Source organism: Macaca fascicularis, chromosome 16 (genome assembly GCF_037993035.2).
Source record: "Macaca fascicularis isolate 582-1 chromosome 16, T2T-MFA8v1.1".
Classification (NCBI taxonomy): Eukaryota; Metazoa; Chordata; class Mammalia; order Primates; family Cercopithecidae; genus Macaca; species Macaca fascicularis.
Genome location: NC_088390.1, coordinates 11,099,761 through 11,116,085, shown reverse-complemented (window position 1 = coordinate 11,116,085; position 16,325 = coordinate 11,099,761). Strand labels below are relative to the sequence as shown.

The 16,325-nt window shown below is 41.0% G+C and overlaps 1 long non-coding RNA gene across 1 annotated transcript in view; it reads right to left on the bottom strand.

The window, feature by feature from the left end:
- Window positions 1-3,808: 3,808 nt before the first annotated feature.
- The window catches only part of LOC102118019 (uncharacterized), a 300,399-nt gene continuing 287,882 nt past the window's right edge, over window positions 3,809-16,325 (bottom strand). The window contains exon 5 of the long non-coding RNA XR_010582277.2: window positions 3,809-4,532. This is a non-coding gene — a long non-coding RNA (uncharacterized lncRNA). The remainder of the gene's footprint in view (window positions 4,533-16,325) is intronic.

The following is a 16,325-nucleotide window of genomic DNA, read 5'->3' as shown; positions in this document are numbered from 1 at the left end:
ATTATAGGCATGAGCCACTGTTCCCAGCCCATCTCTTTTCACTTCATAAAAGAATCTCTCTATTCTGGGCCGTAATCAGAGGCCTGCTATTTCAGGGTGAGATCCAGGACATGCTTTACCTGGCCCCATTACTCCTCTCTCTTGGTAAGTCTGTTTATCAGGTTAGCTGTCAAGGCTGGGCAGAGCTGACCTCTAGAAATGGTTCCAGAGCTTCGATATCTCCAAGTGGTGTTTTGTCCCTAAATCCTCGTCTCTGTGCATTTGCCCACTTGGCTCTAGATGAGGCACTAATACATTAGTGATTCATTGTAATGTTATCACATCATTATATCCAGGGCCCATAAATACCCAGATATTGCTGAGAGGCCTATAGTAGGAACAGCAGCAGATTACAAGTGTAAGCTACCGTGCTGGGCCTTTCTTTTTTTAGATGGAGTTTGGCTCCTGTTGCCCAGGCTGGAGTGCAGTGGCACGATCTCAGCTCACTGAAACCTTGATTCCCAGTTTCAAGCGTTTCTCCTGCCTCAGCCTCCTGAGTAGCTGGGACTATAGGCATGCACTACCACACCAGGCTAATTTTGTATTTTCTGTATACATGGGGTTTCACCATGTGGGCCAGGCTGGTCTCAAACTCCTGACCTCAAGTGATCCGCCTGTCTCGGCCTCCCAAAGTGCTGGGATTACAGGTATGAGCCACGGTGCCTGGCCAACACAGACTTTTTCACACCTTGATTGAACTATCATTGGCGTACAAAGATCCGTGCACATATTTAATGTGTACAATTTGCAATTTGGATATATGCAAACACCTGTGGTACCATCACCACAATTAAGGTAATAGATATATCCAACACTTTTCAAAGTATCCTTGTGTCTCTTTGAGTTTTGGTGGGGGGGGGTTGTTTGTTTGTGGTAAGAAACACACTGAACATGACATCTTCCCTCTTAACAAATTTTGAATTTCATGACACTGTATTGTTTACTATAGTGCACTATAGTACAGTGTAATGTAGACACTATATTATACAGCTGATCTCTATAACTTACTCATCTAGCATAACTAAAACTTTATACCCATTGAACAGCAAATTACAATTTCTCCCTCCCAGCAGTCCCTGGCAACAACTATTGTATTCTCTGTTCTGAGTCTATTATAGATGCCTCGTATAAGTGGAATCTCATGTGGTATTTGTCCTTCTGTGACTGGCTTTTTTCACTTAACATGATGTCTGTATGGCTCATCCATGTTGCTGTAAGTGATAAGATATTTTTGTTTAAGGCTGAGTAGTGTTCCATAATATGTATATGTCACATTTTCTTATCTATTCATCTATGGGAGACACTTGGTTATTTCCATACCTTGGTTATTGTCAATAATGCTGCAAAGAACATGGGTTTTGGGGGGTTTTGTTTCTTTGTTTGTTTAAGTTTGTTTGTGGGAGTGCAGTTATTTCTTCGAGATATCGATTAGATTTCCTTTGTATGTAAGCAAATGAAACTACGTTACATGGGACAGGAAAGTCAGAAGCAGGATTGCTGGATTACATGGTAGTTCTATTTTTAATTTTCTGAGGAACCTCCATATTGTTTTCCACAGCAGCTGGGCCGTTCTGCGTTTCCACCAACAGTGCAAAGGTTCCAACTTAGGCGGTTGTGTTTTTAAGCAGGATCATCTAATAGCAAAGTCACTGGTCTTTCAGCTCCATTACTCCCTCTCCTCACCATCTGCTCCCGTAGACATTCAACACTCTTTCCTAAAACGAGCTTACCACACAAATGGCCTGTGATGGAGATTTGTAGTGTTCCCCAGTGGTCCCAGCTCTCCACTCCTCCCTGGGCAACCAGCACAACACACTTCTTAGCTCCGTGGCCAGTTGGAAAGGGCCAGTGGCCAGTTTTGGCCAATAACTGCAAGTGGAAGTGACAAGGGTCACCTGTGCACGCACGGAGTGAGAAACCTCCGTACTCTTTCTTCCCTCACGCAGGAAACCTGCAAACCACCAGAAGTGCCCACAAAAAACGGTGCTTCCCCTTCCTCCAACCCCCATATGCAAATCCCAACATACCAGAGGTGAAAGCAAGAAGGAATGGAAAGAGACGTCTACTCAAAGGTCCCGTTCTGAGGCTTCCAGCCAAGGTCGGTGGAGAAGTTGGAAACAAATTAAAATGAGATCGAAGCTCCTACTGTATTCTTTAACATCAGAAAATGATGAGAAGACTGAGGGGTCTGACAGAGATATTCACAAGGGAGAGAAAGGAGAAACGGGGTGGAGCATTTTGAATAAAGTGACTGGACAGAAAAACAAATTTGTGGTTATTCTAGGCCCAATTTGATTCAAATTAGAGTAATTACAAAGCCAATGACAGTTAATATTTATGGGGAGCTAACTACGTATCTGGGGCTGGACGAAGCCCTAAAACTGTCACCTCACTTTCCAGGGACGCCGTGGTGAGAACACTGCAGAGAGACCATTATGTGAGTTGCCACTGTCATGCTGCTGTGACTCAATGATCAAATACGAACAGCTCTGCCTCAGAGGCCACACCTTCATAAGGGTCAAGATTCACACTTGCCATCCCAAAGCTTCCCACCAGGTATGCGGTGGCATGCAGAGAACCTCGGATGGTTGCAGGCATACCGCATAAGCTGAAGTCTGGGTCAGCTGAAACCTCTGGCTTGAAGAGCCTCATCTCTTTATCCCAATGGGTTGTAACCTTTTTTCTCTAAGATCTATAGTGTGAAGAAAATATAACAAGCATTGCAACAGGGGTAAAGCAGGAATAATAATTATTTAAGCATCTGCTCCAGAGCAGGTTTTCCATATTCCAGTCACATGAGTTATCTCTTTTGATTTTTCCTAATAACCCTGGGAGGGAGAGACTAGTTCAATTCTCCTTGCAATAAGGATGTTAGGCTCAGAGACGTGAAGTAACATGCCCATGGTCATGAAGCTGGAGAGAGCTGGAGCTGAGATTCAATCCCAGGTCTTCTCACTCAACATTATTAATGCCATGAGATTGCCCACAACAGCATCAGCTGGAGGCTCACAGCCAGGCCCCTGGGGTTGCCTCCTGCTGAGGTTGAACAATAGCTCAGATAGATCTGAAGAACAGAGGTCAGAGTCAGCCTGCAATCAGCACCACTGTGGGCACATCAACAACAACTACAGCAAGAACTGACATTAATACTTGTAATTCCAAGCAAATATCTAAAGAGGCTGGTGAAGCATAAGTGAAAGAACTTGAAGTTAAGAAATGTACAGAGCTCATACCCATTGGGAATCCCCTTTGTCTTGTGCCTGAGATTTTCTGTGGTTTACATGGGATAGAAACCAGGTTGAGAAGAGGGGGTGAGAGTCCCCAAGAGGACTTTCTTGTAGGACTTGCAGGACCAGGTAATAGCGGTTCTTGCAAAAAATTTGCAGCAGTTTCTGGTTAGCAAACCTGACATTCTGCATAAGGGGAACAGGAGGATAATAAATTAAGCCATCTTATGAAGACCCTCAGGGTTAAGGTTCCTAGGATCTTCTTCTTTTATGTTCTGATTCCGGTGAGAATAAGAAGTGAGCAGCCAAACAGAAGACGAAAATCAGAAAATCATACTTTCTCCCCCTTCATAGTTATAGATTAAGGGACAAGATAATAGCGCTAGTTAGGGAAAGAGTGCACTGAGTTTCAAGAAAGCTATTGCATAGTCTGTCTCATATGACTGATAATGAAGGGCCGTTAACTTCTCTTTTGTGATTTTGGACTAAAGTAGAAGAGGTTGGGTGAGCCAGATTAAATTAATTAAAAAGTGCACACATTCAAATACACACACACTTTATTTACACGCATTTGCACCACCATTCTTTCCACCCCAAATCTTGCAGTTACCACTGAGGACCAACTGAGGTGAGACCTACATCGTTGGATCAGTTTGCAGCTTGAGAACAATATGGATTTCCACTAATCTACTCTTTTTGTTATTTTGTTTATTCCTTTTTGACACTTGTTCTCACCTTCTGCAGACAGCTCCTACGTGTTCTTTCCTCTGTGTGTTCGTCATTTATTAAATGATACATTCGTTCATTCTTTAGACACCAGTTGAGTACCTTTTATGTTTTATGCTAGAACCAAAAGGCGAATAAAATGCAATTCTCCTCTGTGGCTGTGACACTGGTGTTTGGTTTCACAAATGCTCTTTCTGCCAAGTAAACATGATTCTAATTGGTAGATGCTGTGTTGTTTGTCAGGCAAATGTGATTTCACTTTGAACAGGATTTCGAATTGATGATTGAAGTCGTTTTTCATCATGACAGCATTACATGCGCATGTGCACACACACAGTATTTTCTTCAACCTCAAATGCAGGCATTCTGCCAAACACTGATGGGGATGGCCATCTTCTTTTGAAATTAATTAAAAACACTTATAATTAAATAAATTGGATTCATAGCAATACTTTTCATAATGCCAGTATTAACTTTCATGGTTTGGCTCGTCTTCCTTTCATTTCATTTCTTTTCAGCATCATTTTATGCTTGGAGACTCTGGAATGACAGAAAAGCCAGAATATCAATAGCCAACATTTAAGAAGTACTCATTTTTTTGCCAGGCACTGTTCTTAACACTTTGTACGAACTGCATCATCTAATCCTCACAAGGACCCTAGCAGGTATATAATGTGTTATCTCTGCTGAATGGAGGAGGAAACTGAGACACAGAGAGTTTAACTTGCTCAAGGCCACGTAACCAGTGATTTCTTAGAAGTGAGATTCAAACCTACATTGCCTGACCCCAGAGCCCATTTCTTGGCTGTTATGCTACAATGCATCACAAAGCAAAACTGAACACTGCCAATGCAAAGGCTGAAGGAAATAGAAGCCCCCAGACAGGCAGAATTGAAAGATGTCTCCTTAACGTGAGCAGAAAACTGAAATGAGCATAATTTGAGATAGGGCTGAAGCTTACTCGAAAGTTATTCTTACTCGTCAAAAGAAAATGCTTCCCCATGCACAAGCACGCTTACTGCAATTATACACACCATAAGAACCTATGTATAAACATCCCATGTTATAGGTATTTTTAAACTATAAAATTTAGAAATCAAATGGCAAAGAATATAAAATTTAAAAACTACAATTACTAGCATAAACTTCATTGGCTAGGGACATCTTGCTGAAACTAAACTGCCATATCCAGTGTGACAATGGTCCCAATTGCCACAGGAAGGTCCTTTTGAGCCCACACATCTAGATTGCTTTGTGCTGTATGATAACTCCATCTTCCCACTGGCCTTCTTGACTGAGTATCAGGAAACCTTTGTTCACATAGAGAGCCAAGGCACCACTTGGCCTCACTTGCTGGAAGTGCCTCCATTCTGTATAAAAGTATGCTGTCCTTCTTTACCTAGTAATCTACAAAATGAAAGAAACACTACTTATGGGGGCATTGAAATTGCATTGCTCTGAGAAAGGGAAAAAATGCAGTAAAATGGGTTTTGCTCAAGTTCTCATCAGGCTTATGTTATTGCATGTTGTGCACAGTTTTTACAAGCTTTGTTATCTGGTTTCTCAGTTGATAGCAGATTGGAAGCAGCAGATTAGAAGAAGGGAGAGATATTACCATAGGCATGAAGACTAAAAATCACGGCAAATGCCAGCAGAGAACAAGAGAGAACAATGTCAATCAATAGAATCATTTAGCGTCAGCCCAAATTGCTTCAAATACAACTGTGCCCATTATAGAACAATGCGATTAACTGACACTCCCAGTGATGACTGAGTCATACAGGAAAGCTTAAATGGTTTCCTTCATACTATGTAAGATGTCACAAAATGTAAAATGCATGTGTGAAAGATATTCATTAAAAATGATTAAAATAAGAAATAATTTTAATGTTTTAAAGGGTAAGCCCCCCAAACTGGTCCATTCAAAACAGACCAATTCTTGCAACATTGTAATTATGGGGAACTGTTAAAATTATAATGTCTCATCCTCACGTGTTCTTTCTTATGTTAGAATGTAAAGAACTTGAGAACAGGGGCTCAAGACATGTTTCTGGCCTCTACCATATCTGAAATAGACTATTGTTCACAGTGGAAACCACGTGACATCATCATCATAATCACTGTGTATTTTCTCAGGCTTCACACTCATAGTAAGTCTACAGAGTGGGCTGGTTCACCCTATGTGGTATCTGTGCGACCTGTCCACCTTGCTAGACTGAACTACGTTTCCCAGAATCCCCTTCGTGGTGTTTCGGAGTTGGGTTGACTTTCACGCCAGATTTGGAACACAAAAGTGAAGTGGGGCCATTTTGTTTTTGTGCTTAGGCAGTTCTTGCTGATCTGCTGGCTAACCTGGTTGACCTGGGGTAACAGTCAAGCCCACAGCTGCTCCACCTTCCCCTGGATACAACTTTAATTTCTCTGTCTCCTCAGCTAGGTGTATGTTTAGTTCTTTGATGAAGAATGTCAGCTTCTCTTACAGGACACCCACTTCATCGAAGTTGGAAGCAATGAGAATTGACACAGGTTCCGATTGGTCCTTGAAGGCTCTCATTCATGCCCATGCATCCCAACTTGCCCTTCCTCTTCTCCACCTTATATCCACTTTTGCTTCCCAACTGCCTGCCCTGAACGCTTCAGGAACCAGCATCAGTCACAAAGACAGGAGCTTTGCAGACAGTGTTTAACAAGCACCCATAATTGCATAAGGCCAAATCTCCTAGATCTGCTTCTCTGATTGAATCCTAACTGATGAACCCCTTTTTATAGGTTAGGAAAGTAAGACTCAGAGAGAGTAAGTAACTTGTCTAAAGCCTAAAAGCAAGGGAAGGGGTAGAGCTGGCCTTCGAACTCAATCTGACTCTAACACTTGTGTTCTTAGTTATTAGGTTTTATGGCCTCTCCAATATAAATTTGTTCAATAAATGAATTCAAATAAATATAATACCTGAAGTGGAGCTTCAAAGTCAGGAGATCATTTTAATTTCTTGAGTGCCTACTTGGTGCCCAGAGACAAGTCCTGGCATTGGGCAAACCAGCAGCTCTAGAATCCACTTTATGAACTATCACCATGGGCTCTTTCAATCCCATCTATGACTCAACAGCCACCAGTCAAATCTAGCTAGAGCTACAAGCACAGCTTTCTCCATTGAAAACACTTTTAAAAGCTTCTTCACAGACACAACTGTCTAGTGGAATATGAAGGCAAAGATAAACATGCATACATTAGTGTCAGACAGGGCTCTAGGGCAGTGATTTTATTTTCTATTCAATGTGTTTCAGTTAGTGAAATACATGATGAGTCATTTCTACTTAAAGTAACAATAGAGAAGATTAATCCAGACATGCCATATCTTCTGAATAGAGGCATGCAATTTGCATACACCAATGTTTCTAAACTCTAAAAAACATCATGACATTTACTTTTACGTAGGATTTTAAAATAGAGATATACCTCAGTCATCCTGCTTTGGGAATTTCTAATGTCATGGTAAATGTTTTGATCCAGAAGTCAGAAAATCTGGGGTCTAATCCTGGATGTACCATTAATAAAAAGCTTTGTAACCCTGGGCAAAGCACTTCCTTTCTCTGGGCCTTAGTTGGCATATCTGTAAAAGAAGGCTTTCAACTACCTTCACAGGCTTTCTGACTCTTTGCAACATCTTTCAGTTTGACTGTTATTAGCATTTGCCATTTAGGCATAGAACAATCAAACATTAACTTAAAGTTTCATAACATGTGTTCCTTGCAGGAAGTATGTAAGAATCAAATAAAAACAATTTCATCATACATAAATCCAATCCCAAAGTAATAAGAATACTGACTCTTCACTTGAGTCTGAATATCCAAAAATTGCTCCTCTACCAACTTTACAGGATCTTTTTCTGGAAAACTGAATAAGATCCTCTCAGTTTCTTTTATTTTAAATTGTAATTTTTTTAAAATTTGAGATGGGGTCTTACTAGGTCGTCCAGGCTGGTCTTGAATTCTTGGGTTCAAGTAATCTTCCCACCTCAGCCTCGTGAGTATCTGCACGTGCCACAGTGCCCAGCCCCTATTTTGAACACTGAACTTCAAGGAAGGCTCAGGAAGGGCAGGAAATAAAAGAGATGTCAATCTGTAATTTGAAGATGGAATTTTAAGTCTTTTGAGGTGGTCCGACTTCTGAAATTTTACTAATGATTTCTTCTTACGAATCTGACAGATGCCAGAACTGTGAGTCTCTGTGAGAAACCATGAGAAATACAAGGTGTGATTTCTACCTTTGAGGAGTGTATGGTCATGTGGAATATGTATTAATGAAATAAGATCTTAAGAGTTAGAAGGGTCCCTAAAAGTGGTCTAATTCAGTTGTTCTCAAACTTTTACTCGTGTTGGAATCACCTAGACATCTTGCTAAAACACAGATTTCTGAGCCCTACTCCTGAGTTTCTGATTCAGTAGGTCTGGGAGGAGCTCAAAATTTTTAATTTCTAACAAATTATCATGTAATGTTGATAGTGCTGGTCCTCTGGAGGTCATACTGTGAGAACCACTAGTCTTAGAAGCTTCTCCTTCTCCTTCCCGTGCTCATGAACCTCACATAGAGACTGTAAACATTCCAAAACTGCCTACTCATGCTTTTCTAACCTGGCCCTAAACTCTTAAAAGTTTTGCAAGAAACCACCCACTGGAATACACAAAATAAAGAGTGTTTTTTATTAACGCATTTCCTATAGGGGTTTTATTTTTCATGGTTTGGGTCCATACATTTCCTATTAAGTTGTGCCAAAATTTATAAGGTTTCTAGATTGCTTCAAACATTGAATTACGTTCCTTTTAGGGGTCTGCCTCAGTTAAGATTGAACCCCATGTTTTCTACCTTATAAACCTTTTGAACCTGATACAGCTCAAGTATTTTCTACCAAACTTAGTGTGGGAGAGTTTACAGTTAATTCTGTGGTTGAATAGCTTTTTCCAAAGTGAATCTCAAACCCACCTCACCCTTGGTGCCAGTTCTCCCACTTGAGCATCATGGATGAGGTCTTTACCCGATGCTGCTTAGAAGTTTTTTCAGTATCCACAGGCAGCTATCATGTCCTCTCATAGACACATCAAGCTCTCTCTTGTCTGTTTTTATCACCTCTAGTTATGTCTTCACCCCTGTTCCTGAGTTCATAAAGGTTTAGGTATAAACTCAGACTTAAGGCTAATTTTTCTCCACCAATTCAAGAGTATTTACTCAATATTTCCTACATGACAAGCCTGATGCAAGTTTTAGATAGAGATGAGTAACAGATTCCACATCAACCTTCATGGGGTTCACAGTCTCAAGGGGAAAACCCAAATATGTTTTATACTGTCCCTTCAGAACTTTTATTCCTTTCTTGTTGAACATATTACATTTTTCTATACACTTTGTGTTGAACATATTACACTTTTCTATACACTTTGCCATCTAAATAATTCAATTTCTCCAAACATTTTGCATTATTTTATCTAAAAAGATTATGATCATCTTACGTGAACTCACTCGTTTATTTTACTCAACATCTACTTATTATGATATATTGAGATTCACTCAGTTGTGAAGCAAAAATAGATAGTAAGATCCGTGGATGAATCCTTTAAGAGCTTAGAGTAGGGTAGATCAGGTGAATTACAAAACTGTGTTGGTTTTAAAATATGTTCCAAGCTGGGTGTGGTGGTGTGTGTCTGTAATTCCAGCTACTTGGGAGGCTGAGGTGCAAGGATTGCTTGAACCCAGAAGTTCCAGGCTGCAGTGAGTCCTGATCATGCCACTCTGCTCCAGCCTGGGCAACAGAGCAAGACCCTGTCCCTAAAGCAAAACAATACAAAACAAAATATCCTACAAATTTTTTCACACGATTCCCATTAAGAATTACGGTCAGTGTCCCATCCTCTTGAATCATGTGTCACATGTCACAGGCCTGTGACAGCTTTGACTACAAAAATATAACAGAAGTTTTGTTCCGTCTTCCAAAGCCATATCATAAAAATCAATGCAACTGCTCTTTGTTCACTAGAACATTCATACTTGAAACTGATCCCATATAAGAAGTCTTATACTACCCTGAGACTTCTATATTGTGAGGGAGGTCGGGCTGTGTGTAGAATACCTGCGCAGGAATTCCAATTGAGGTAGGCCCAGCTGAAGTCCTAGTTGATAGCCAACATCGACTGCCGTGCACGTTTAGTGAAGACAGCTCCAGGTAACTCCAGCCCCCAGCTATTGAGTCTTCCCAGCTGGTCCCAGATACCTTAGAACAAAGACAAGCCACTCCTGCTGGGGCTGGGTCAGAGAATTTGTGAGCACAGCCTAACAGTTGTTTTATGTCACTAAGTGGTGGGTAGTTTGTTATGCAGCAATAGTGCATTCAGCCTTTCTAGCATTGCTATAAGGAAATGCCTGAAGCTGAGTAATTTATAAAGAAAAGATGTTTAATTGGCTCACAATTCTGCAGGCTGTACAAGCATGGCGCCAGCATCTGCCTGGCTTCTGGGGGTGTGGGGTGGGGAAGGGGACCTCAGGGAGCTTTCACTCATGGCAAAAGGTGAAGCAGGAGCAGACATGTCATGTGGTGAAAGCAGGAACAAGTACGAGGGAGTGGAGGTGTCACACATTTAAACAAACAGATCTCGAGATAACTCACTCACTGTCATAAGAACAGCACCAAGCCATGAGGGATCTGTCCCCATGGCCCAAACACCTCCCACCAGGCCTTACATTCAACATTGGGGATTACAATTCAACACGAGACTATGGTGGGACATCCAACCAGCATCAAATAGTAGCCAAAACAAAAACATACAACCGTGTCTGTTTTCATTAATCTTTATCCTTAAAAGTTAGAATCAGAGTTTTCCCATGTTTTCAAAATCCCTATCCCTAATGCTTTTCTACTTCTATTTGCTATCTTATAATGACCTCTCTCCCTTTTTCTCTTTCTTTTTTTGAGAGCAGAAATTGTTTTTTATTATTATTTCTTTCTTTCTTCTTCTTTTTTTTTTTTTTGGATGGAGTGTCACTCTTGTTGCCCTGGCTGGAGTGCAATGGCACAATCCCGGCTCACTGCAACCTCCGCCTCCCAGGTTCAAGTGATTCTCCTGCCTCATCCTCCCAAGTAGCTGGGATTACAGGCATTCCCCACCATGCCTAGCTAATTTTATATTTTTAGTAGAGACGGAGTTTCACCATGTTGGTCAGGCTGGTCTTGAACTCCTGACTTTAGGTGATCCACCTGCCTCAGCCTCCCAAAGTGCTGGGATTACAGGCATGAGCCACCACGCCCGGCCTCTTTTTTGTATTATTTATTTCAATAGCTTTTGGGAACCAGGTTTTTTTAGTTACATGGATAAGTTCTTTAGTGGTGATTTCTAAGATTGTGATACACCCATCACCCAGGCGGTGTACGCTGTACCCAGTGTGTAGTCTTTTTTCCCTCATCTCCCTCCCACCCTTCCCTGAATCCCCAAAGTCCATTACATTACTTATCCCTTTGCATCATCATAGCTTAGCTCCCACTTATAAGTGAGAACGTACAATAGTTGGTTTTCCATTCCTGAGTTACTTCACTTAGAATAATGATCTCTAACTCCATTCAGATTGCTGTAAATATCATAATTTCATTCCTCGTTATGACTGAGTAGTATTCCGTGGTGTATATATACCACACTTTCTTTATCCACTCATTGGTAGGTGGGCATTTAGGCTGGTTTTATATTTTTGCAATTGTGTATTGTGCTGCTATAAACATGTGTGTATAAGTGTCTTTTTCATACAATGAATTATTTTCCTTTGGGTAGATACCCAGTAGTGGGATTGCTGGATTGAATGGTAGTCTCTGTCTTTCTTGAGCATGCGTGATAACCACCCTTATCTACAAATATACCTAGTTTTCCCCAAACTTCGCTCAATCCTGTTGCCTCCTCCAGCTTTTGCCAAACTAGGCAGTAAACATGCTACAGCAACAAAACACAGAGTAAATTACATTATAATTATTACACCTATAAGAATCTGCCCATGGTAAAAAGATTTCCAACCCCACGGATGACCCGCTTGTTTCAAACAGTATTTGTAAAACAAGTTTTACAGTCCCCTGGAGAAATGACTCTGTCTTATGTATCAAACAAGTGATCACAAGGTAATTTAAAGACTCTACGATTCTAGCCTGATTTCAAGTATTCTGTCTGGGAAAAGGGAAATGAGTTATCCCTTTTCAAGGGGTGGCAATCTGAGTGACCACTTTCTAGTCTGAGTTAAGATGCTTTCAACTATGCTTTCAGATTAAACCTATACGACAGCCTAACAACGTTTTTTCTTTTTCATTCCAAGTGTGCAATGCTTCCCATATTAATGGATATCAGATGAAAAATCTCATGTTGGAGTGAGATCACCACTAGAATCCTGTTAACATGTTAGCTAAAGCCTGAAGACCCTACAGCTATCACTGGCTAGTCATTGAAGAAACTATGATTAAGAGGAAGGCAGAATTGAGCATCAGCATGCCCCAAGGGTTATGAAGCCATGGGAATGAGTCAGTGGGGGAGAAGGTGGTAGAAATATTCACTTCCATCCACACGGTTGGAGTTGTGGTCAGAATGTGGAAGAGGGACTCCACAAAGGTTCTGGAAGAAGACTCAGTCAGAGAACTGTGATTCAATGAGAGAAAGCGCAGAACCACAATGGATAAAATCCTTTTTCCCTGACACATACAATGTTAGTGGCTACCGACTAACCAGAATCAGTGTCAAGGGAAAACAAAACTCACTCCGATGTAGAAAGCTACGGTGACAGAGAAAATAAAACCTAGGCCGAATGCGGTGGCTCACGCCTGTAATCCCAATACTTTGAGAGGCTGAGGCAGGTGGATCACGAGGTCAGGAGATTGAGACCATCCTGGCCAACATGGTGAAACCCCGTCTCTACTAAAAATACAAACATTAGCTGGGTGTGGTGGCACGTGCCTGTAGTCCCAGTCACTTGGGAGGCTGAGGCAAGAGAATCTCTTGAACCAGGGAGTCGGAGGTTGCAATGAGCCAAGATTGTGCCACTGCACTCCAGCCTGGCGACAGAGTGAGAATTCATCTCAAAAAAAAAAAAAAAGAAAAGAAAAAAGAGAAAAGAAAAGAAAACCTGAGAAAAGCTTAAAGGTCAGGTGACAAAAAAAAAAAAAAAAGAAAATCAATGTCTGCAACAGGGTAAAAATTGACAAAATTTATAAGCCCTTGCGGATGTAGAACCTTTGATCCTGATGTCACATAAATCCACAAGATTTATACATATGCATGTACACAATTTTGATAATGGTCATATTTTTTCAGGTGAATACATATATCAAATTGTATACTATAAATATGTGCAGGTTTTCACATAGCAATTATCCCTCAATACACTGCAAAAAAGAAAGAAAAAATCCACAGATTGGACAAAAAACCACGCAACTCTTGTTTATTAAGATACTTTCTGCATCTAAAGATATAGCTGCACCCTGGCCCCCACTGTTTACCAGCTCCCAAGCATATCCCTCAATTCTAGAGAAAAACAGAATATAATTAGCACCAGGCTCCATCTCAATCTTCCTTCTAAATCATTAGACAGGATTTCCTTAAAGATAAGACATTCTCCTGTCTCTCTGACATTTGGTTGAAATATTGAAAGGAAAGCACACCTAGCAGAGAGGGCTTGGCACATTCAATTCTACATTTTTGTCAGGAAAGAGAGACAGGCATCTTGCTATAGACGTAGTGTGATTTATAGCAACAAGAACTTGAAAAAGTGGGTTGTCTTCTTTTTAGAGTTAAAGGCCTCTTCCAATTAACAGTTAGCATGGCTTGTTTTTGAAGAGTTAGAGAAAGGGAGGCGGTGGTTGCAAACATCGTGTACCTGTTAGGAGTGGAAGACAATGTGTTTGGAGTTTTCGGCTGTTCCCTGGTTTGCAAGCCAGGAGGACTGTCACAGACAAGATACATAGTCAGCAGAGACAGATGTGCTTAGGAGAATTGCAATTCCAACATTCACTCAAAACTAAGCTCCCACACAGACCACCAAACCAAAGATAAAGGAAGTGTTCAAGTCTCCTCACTCAATTAGTTCATTTATAAACATTTACTGAGCAGTCTGTTAGATGCCAAGAACAAAGAAGGGAAAATAGAGATGAATAAAACACATCCTTGACAACTTAGAATTCATATGCTAACTAGGAAGACAGAAGAATAAGCAATTAAAACACAACTTACCAAGTGCTGAAATAGAGATATGTATAAGGTACAATAGGAGAAATAACTCTGGCTGGAGAAACCCAAAAGTATCTGGCATGGAAAAGAACCACTAAGCCAGGCATTCAAGGAGTAGAAACTGGAAGGGTGAAAAATGTATATTGACATATTCCAGGCATAGGAAAGAGCACTGAGTTAACACATGAAGGGCTATATGTCCGTTCTGGGTTATATGTGGATTAACACCTCACAAATGAAAACTTGAACACTAGGAAGTTCTGTGTGTCAAGTATAAGACTGTTGGTGGCAGTTATGGAAGATGCGGAGTTTCTTTATCAGTGCAATGGGGCAATGGGAATGTCACGGTTAACTACCTTGGTAGACCAGGGCATGGCAGCTGCAGCAAACAACGGACTGGAGGCTGCAGCACACACTCCCCCAACCCCCACCACACACACACACACACACACACACACACACACACGCACTCCGCAGAACACTATGGCTCATCCAGCTATGGTGGGCCAGGAACACGACAATCTGACAACCAGGATGGATGCCCAGCTCAGTGGCTTTGCCACAGAAAAGACACTACCCATTCATGAAATTGCCTTTCTGCTCCATGAGTGTAGATCTCTCTCCATCCTCAGACTGCCCTCAAACTTAAGACCTCAGTGAGATGATCTCAGAAGAACCCACTCATCTATTTTGGGGAACAAATTCTAGACGCAGATAGAAGCTTTATTGTTCAGATATGAAAAAACAGAAGCAAAATAAAACGAGATACATGAGGAGATCCTAAACACAGATGGGTAGTATACTATTTCCATAGCAATAGAAGAGCATTCTTTTTTAAAGAGATTTACTGCAGGAAGCAGACATAAATTTTAGACGTTTGTCTTGTATTGTCAACAGTATTAAAACAAAAGACAATGCAGTGAGATCAAAAGGCAGCTGTTAAGAAGGAATTATAAAAAGGGAACTAGATGAGATAAGTGAAAAACATTAATATTAAACATGTGAAAAGAGACTTTTTAACGTATAAAAAGAGTTAAGAAAAGAATCGACAGTGCAAAAAAAAAAAATTACATCAGCAATGTTATCAGCAACTCACCCACAATCAAGAGGAAAAAGAAAAATAAAACACATTCATGAAAGGGGTGATGCTACAAGTAGATAACAGAAAAGAGAGAGCCAAAATGTATATTAACAGTGTATTTGATGGGGAGAAAAGGAGAAATTGAGCAGAAGCAAATAAAATTATCCTAAAACTGAACACCTAAACTTGCAGATCAAAAGGCTTCGATAAATGGCTGGGCACGGTGGCTCACGCCTATAATCCCAGCACTTTGGGAGGCTGAGGCGGGCAGATCACCTGAGGTCAGGAGTTTGAGACCAGCCTGACCAACGTGGTGAAATCCCGTCTCTACTAAAAATACAAAAATTAGCTGGGCATGGTGGTGGGTTCCTGTAATCCCAACTACTCTGGATGCTGAGGCGGGAGAATTGCTTGAACCTTGGAGGCTGAAGTTGCAGTGAGCCCAGATCGCACCATTGCACTTCAGCCTGGGCAACAAAAAAGAAAAAAAAAAGGCTTCAATAAACATTAGATAGAGTTTCTACTAGATAGAGCTATGCCTTGAACTTGAGGATAAAGTATAAGAAGATAGATTTAACAAGTTGCCTATATTTCTATTTTTTCTTTTCTTTTCTTTTCTTTTTTTTTTTTTTTTTTGAGATGGAGTTTCACCCTGTCTTGCAGGCTTGAGTGCAGTGGCACTATCTTGGCTCACTGCAAACTCTGCCTCCTGGGTCCCTGTTCAAGCAATTCTCCTGCCTCAGCCTCCGTAGTAGCTGGGATTACAGGCGCACGTCACCATGCCCAGCTAATTTTTATATTTTTTGTAGAGATGGGGTTTTACCATGTTGGACAGGATGGTCTTGAACTCCTGAACTCGTGATCTGCCTGCCTCGGCCTCCTAAAGTGCTGGCATTACAAGCGTGAGCCACTGCGCCCCGCCCTACCTTTCTATTTTATAAAAACAGATTAACTTCAAGATTATCCTCTACAATGTTAAATGGCAAAAGACATCAACAAAATTTATGAAGGAAAGA